The following is a 7114-nucleotide window of genomic DNA, read 5'->3' as shown; positions in this document are numbered from 1 at the left end:
AACAGCAACTTAGGCTGGGATAAATGCTGCAAAAAATCATAACAAGTAAAGTTAGGTGATTGACATGAATTGCATTATTGACAAGTGTATGATCAAAATCATAAAGTTACCTATTTGCATGCTTTTGACAGCATTTCTCCCTCCCCCTAATATACTATTGCAAGCAGATTTGTATTAAATGCGTTTGTGTAATATCTTTAGAAATTAATTCGAAGTCAGACTCTTGAAACTCCAGCCTTAAATTCTTAAAACATTTTTGATTGGTGTGAAAATTGATAATTTTTAAATAATCCTCAAGATTCATTGGTGGAAAAAAATTTATAAGAAAATGTGGTTTACCAGATAAGAATGGCTAAAGTGGCAATTGAATTTAAAGCACTCCAATTATAATATTTACTCTATCGATTTGAAATTTAGATATGATATAGAAATTCATATTCTACATACCCTGAGTACTTTTATTTTTCGAAAATTCTGTTAATTTTTCCAATTTTCCTTGTTCACATCCAAGTACTTTTTCTTATTCCACTGTACACTCTAAATAATGAAAATTGGGAAAATTTACAGGATTTTCGAAAAATCGAAGTACCCAAGCGCAGGTAGAATATGATTACATATAACATATCTAAGTTTCAAATCGATAGAGTACTTGAAATTCAATTGTAACTTTATTTCAGTGCTTGATATTCAATTGTAACTTTAACTATTCTTATCTAAACCGCTTTTTTTATAATTTTTTTTTTCCAGCAATGAATTTTAAGAGGGCTCTTAAATATTTACGCCTATCAAAAATGTGTATAGAACAATCGAATAGAATCGTACTTAAGAGTTAAAATTTTTCTATTAAATTATACAGAAATTTTCAGGAGTAACTTGAATGCATCGTTTTAACTTGTCGTTATGTAGACAAAATGTAGACATGAAATTTTAAATTCGGTATCAATTTAGAATTGAGTAAAACATATAAACTTATCCACAATCATTAGTTTTATAGGGTTAAAAATTATTGATCTTCATTTAGTACAATTATTATTTATTTTTAAGTATAAGTTTAAAATAAGTCAAATGCGTCTGATGTAATATTAGAAATGTAAGAAATCCATGACAAATTTTCTTCTGACTCATAACACTCAAATAATAATACTATAAATAATTTAGTGAAGGCATTTTTTGTTATCTACAAAACTAATCAATTTAAAATGCGTATGCGTATTAATCATCATCCTGTTGCTGAACTCAGCTAAGCGTAAACCATTTTTAATCAGATTAATGAGCATATTTATTCATCAACTTGATTAACTTACTAGAACAATCACCTTAGAGTGACCTAAATTATTCTTAAAAGGTTAGTTTCAGGCAGACAGGTGGATATTTAAAATATTTTTAAAACACATTTATATTAATTAATTAAAATTACAGCAGAAAAATCTTTATATATCAAAAATATTTTAAGTTTTAGAAAAGAAAAGTGATCATTTTTGTTTCACAGTTTTTCCTTTAAACATATGCTATGCCTATAATTTTATATGTCTATTATGTCTATATAATATTGATGTCTATGGTTGACGTGCACTGCACTCTGCAGCCAACTTCATATATATTATCATTTAAAAAGAACTGTCAAATTGTGAACGGAGTGCTAATACTAATATTCTCAAATTCTATATTTAATACAATAAATACTTTTTTAATTAGTGTTATTAACCGTGCATAATTTCAAATAATCAATAATATATTATTCTGATAAAAAAATTATTCAAACAGGTTTATTTATCTATAATTTGGAGATGGTATATTTCGGTAGAAAACTTATCATGGATCTTTATGTTTAATTTTAATAATTTTGAAAGAAAATCTAAGTCTTTTTTTTATCAAATTGATTTCAAATCACGGACATAAAGGGTGGGAAAAATTTTAATAAACACTTTAAGTAATTTTCTATACGTGCTTATATTTTAAGAGTGCTGAATTTTAATTTAATTAAAAATAAATGTAATTCTCGCCTCGTTTGAACTTCAACCACAACAAGTCTGTCTATAATAAAGAAGTATTGTCTTTGGCAAATTCATCTGCTGTGAGCTCTTCTCTTTATATCCTTTTCATATTCTTTGACTATTGGGAGTTCCAAGGCTTGCTGTTTATTTTTATTAAAATTTTCTCTTTTTGCAGAAATTATGTGAATTAGACGTACATTTAAACAAATGTCAATCTCAACGGATTATAATTGTTTGCATACTTACACAATTAATTTGTTTAAAAACTTATACTTACGCACGAGCCTCTTTTTAACCTCGCGCCTGTAGGCACGTGTCTACTTTGCCTTTTGGAAACCCGTCTTTAAATCTCAGCCCAAGAACCAACTAAAAAAGTAGATTAAAATTCGCACTCTTAGCTCATACAAATTTAAATAAGTAATTTTGTTGCATCAACAAATATAACGTATTTTGTTTATTAATTATATTATGCTTCATATTATGTTTAACTAATTAATTAGTACCACACACAGCGAGGATTTTATTATTGATAGAAATAAAATTTTTTTAATTAAAATCATTAAAGCATTTTATAACACAATAATATTCTTCTCCTGTATGTGACTAATTTTAGAATGTTAAGAATTAATAATATTTAATACATTCTAATATTTGTAAATATATAATTGCAAGTAAAATCAATAATTTATAGTTATTAACTTTAAGATTTAATAAAATCAACTTTATAAAATGAAATTTGTTTTATTTATATACCAAATCCAAAAAAAAAAAAAAAACTAAACATTCAAATAATTCAGTATTTATATGGTTAGCTAACGTAATTTGGTCCCCCATACAAATTTTTTCGGGTTAATTAATTATAAATCTTTTTTAATCCAATGTTCGTCGTTTGTTCTTCATTGTTTGGTCATTGATTTCCATACTATTGATTTCCACGTTTTACTTCCTTAATCAACGTATTTTAAGGAATTATTGATTGTTAGTTAATTACATATTAGCATTTTTTCATAAACATCACTGTTTACTCGTGAGGGCGCCAATTAGGCGGAAATTTTATAATAGGTACTATACTTGATTATCAGTTATGTATGTGTCACATAAATAAATCAACACTGACTATGCATGGTATTTCAACAATTAACTCAGTCAATTGTTTGTTTTCACTTGTATTATATATATTTGTACATATGTCACCTATAAAAAATTTGAATGAATAATAATAATGGTTATTTTATATAGTAAAAAATCAATTTTCGGGATAACGTTTTCAAATTAATATAAATAAATAAATATCGTTATATATTTTAAATTTTGTTTTATTTTATTCTATCCCATTTTTCCTTTCAGAACAAAATTATTAATTAACTAATTAATTTTTTTTTAGTAAAGGTACAAACAAATTCTTATAAAATATAGGTGAGATAAAGAAGTTGGATTGTAAATACGAAATATTCTTTTTGGATTTTCATTTTATTTTTGTGTGGTATTTGGTTCGTAAAAAAAAAGTTGATGCAAAAAAATTTTTTTAAGATGAAATTAATTATATGGAATTATGTGCAAGTAATTCGTAAATAGTTTTTATGTATTTTGATTTCATTTAAATAAAGTTGAAAACTCAAACCCTGTTTTTATTTTATTTTTCCCCATCTCTTGTAGCTATACAATATTATTTCAGTTAAAAATAGGTGAGTATTTCGAACTTCACGATAGGTAAGTATTTCAAACATTTTTTTTTTTTGTAATAATACTACTCAAAATTTTCCGAAAATGAGTTTTACTTTTTGTTATAATTTAAGAAAGTCGAAAATATGAATATAATTATTTATTAATACGAATAACAGAGCCCTAATGGTATAATGGTTAGCGAATCTGACTTCGAATAAATAGTCCCTTGGTTCGAAACTAGGTGAGGACATATATTAAAAAAAAGTTCATTAAATCTTTTAAGCAAAATCTGTGTTTTTTTATTTTCATTTTTTTTTTCAAATTTCCACCACAGCATGTTTGCCTAGTAAATGATGAAAAAATTAGTTTAAAAAACTTCAATTTTTTTCACATTTCTACTAGGAGAACATCAAGGACGGACGGAATAAGTAGTACCTGATAGCAAGGTAATTGTTGTCACCTCGTAAGTCAGAAAGTTAGTGGTCTGCACACCCGTGTTTGGTGAGTGTGACCTCTAGTGGGCAGACCAATAACTTTCTGCCAAAATAAAATTTTAGACTTTCGGGGTGAAAACACTTACTCGCCTTTCTCCTTATCAGGAACTACTAATTCCCACTTATGTTCTCCTAGTACAAATGTTGAAAAAATTGAAAATTTTTTCGAAATTATATTATTTTTTGAATATAATTAAACTGACCAATTATTAGCTGAGTGAGATATTATATTTATGATAATTTAAATAGCATCAAAAAATATTCATCTAAAAATATAATTGTTATCCCCACCAGGGTTCGAACCATCGTATCATGGTTTCATAGGCAAGTGCTATACCCACACAGCTACCCGGGTGTTATATATATTCATATAATTATCTTAATACTTACCTATGCTAAATAATTAAATAGTTAATAATTTTGTTCTGAAAGTAAAAATGGGATAGAAAAAATAAAACAAAATTTAAAATATATAACGATTTTTATATATTTATATTAATTTTTATTAATTTAGAAAAAATGAAAACGTTATCCTGAAAATTGATTTTATACTGTATAAAATAACCATTATTCATTCATATTTATTTTAGGTGAAATATGTACAAATATATATAATAAAAAATATACTTTTTATCAATTTTTCTGGTTTAATTATTACTTTCAATATTATACCTACCTTTATCTTTTATCCTTTACATCGATTTCAGGAATATCAAACAGAACCTACATTTTAACAAAATATTACTACAATTATTCATTTATAGGTGAACATGATTTTAAAGAGTGAGGTATACTTATGATTATTTAAATTCCCACCCCCCTGACAAAATCATGATATATGACATATGTACAACTGGCGTTACTTATAGAAAGAGGGCGGGTTATATTGATAATTTAAACAAAAAAAGAGTGGAAAATTTTTAATATCAGGTAAAAGTAAAAATGTTTCGGTAATAAACCTCACCAGGGTAAGAACCAGCGTACCTTGGTTTGTTAGGCAAGTGCTATACCCACACAACCACCTCGATTATGAATGAACATATAATTACCTTAATACTTACCTTTACAAAATAATTAATTAATTGATAATTTTGTTCTGAAAGATATAATAGGATAAAAAAATTAAAAAAAAAAAACAAAATTTAAAATATATAGCGATTTTTATTTATTTATAACAAACAAACAAATGTTTTAAGTTTTCATGAAAAATCATATTGTACATTTTCTTTTTCATTCTTATTTTCTTATTAAAGTTTTTATACAAAATAAGTAAAATTATATCACTTGTATATAATAATAATAATAATAATCATAATAATAATAAAGGGTATACCGTATGATTCGAATGTCTTGCATTAATTTTGGAAAACTCGCAATAAAGGAGGAAAAGCGTCTGAATTTGAATTAATGAAAAAAATAAATAATTAATTAATGTGAAATATTTATAATCCAACAATTACTAAAAATAAACGAACAATCAATAATTCCTTAAAATATATTGATTAAGGAAGTAAAAAGTGGAAATCAATAGTATGGGGGGCCAACTTAATGACAAATAATTGGTTACTGGCCAGTATGCTGATGTATATTTTGTGTAAAAGCCCCTAAATTTAATTGTTTAAAAACTATTTTTCTCTGGCGTGATTCCTTTTTATGAATAGGTACTTGCAAGTAGCTTTCCCATATCCGTGATTTCCTATTCTATATCTTTATCGAATAAGACTACAATACAGTCCCTGCCCCCGCTTTGAAAAGAATTATTAGTTTCAACTATATCACGAGCACAAATATGTATATTTAAAAGCTCCAATTAAAATCTCTTATCAATGCTCATACTTCTTCTTTTTATTAAGCATACCGCGAGGTATAGCTAATAGTAAATAATTATCAATTTTTCCTTTTTTTTTCAAAAAGCACTTAGTTAACTATATTTTTTTTTTAAACATTCACTATTTATTTACAGCTATTAATTTTTATTATGAACCTGGCCATAGGCAGTGCGTTTATTGCATGTAAAATATAATACAATCCTAGAGATCAATGTCTAACTTTTTACCTTGTTTTTTTTTTAGAAGATTTAATGAAATATTTTTGTAGGTCATTAAAACTTTTGATACTATTTTTATTTTATAATAAGTAGGTTACAGTACAAGCCCGGGTAGCTCAGTCGGTAGAGCATTGGACTTTTAATCCAAGGGTCCAGGGTTCAAGTCCCTGCTCGGGCGAAAAAATTTTTATTAGTACATCTTTTCAATATTTTTTTTTATACTTTTCCCAATATTATTCGAACTTGATCACAATGAGAGAGTTAATTAAAGAATGATATAATTTATTATAAGTAATCAATGTGGAATTTTAAATTTAATATTTTTCCTCTTTAATTTTTTTGATCCTCCAAAATGTGAATACTTAAGGACCTGGTCTGTAGCCATCTGATAGTTGGGTAGTGGTTGAACAAGATTTATTTTGTGAAATAACATGTTCTCCTATTACAAATCTTATTAAATTTCAAAAAGAATAAATTTTAGCATGTACAACAAAAAAAAACACACAAAATCTATTTTTTTAATATTTTATAATAGGAGAATATGAGTGAGATAAACTGTATGACATGTTCTCCTATTAAAAAGTTTAAAATTTTAGCATAACCAAGCCATTTTGTGCATATGTTTTATTAACAGTAACAGGGGAACATGATTTTAAAGAGTGAGGTATACTTATGATTATTTAAATTTCCACCCCCTGACAGCATAGTGATTTATGACATATGATTAACTGACGTTATTAATAACTTGAAGGCGGGTTATATAGATAGCTTAAACTATAAAAAGAGTGGGAAATTTTTAACATCAAGAAAAATTCATCTAAAAGTAAAAATGTTATCCTCACCAGGGTACGAACCATCGTACCTTGTTTTCATAGACAAGTGCTTTATCCACACAGCTATCCGGGTTATTTATA

At 26.1% G+C, this 7114-nt stretch overlaps 1 non-coding gene across 1 annotated transcript; it reads left to right on the top strand.

Moving 5' to 3' along the window:
- The first annotated feature begins 6305 nt into the window (after positions 1–6305).
- On the top strand, positions 6306–6378 carry Trnak-uuu. Its single transcript has one exon. It is a non-coding gene; the product is annotated as a tRNA-Lys (tRNA).
- Positions 6379–7114: the final 736 nt, after the last annotated feature.

Source organism: Chrysoperla carnea, chromosome 5 (genome assembly GCF_905475395.1).
Source record: "Chrysoperla carnea chromosome 5, inChrCarn1.1, whole genome shotgun sequence".
NCBI lineage: Eukaryota > Metazoa > Arthropoda > Insecta > Neuroptera > Chrysopidae > Chrysoperla > Chrysoperla carnea.
The sequence above is the reverse complement of the archived record's forward strand: the minus strand, read 5'-3'. Positions and strand labels throughout refer to the sequence as shown.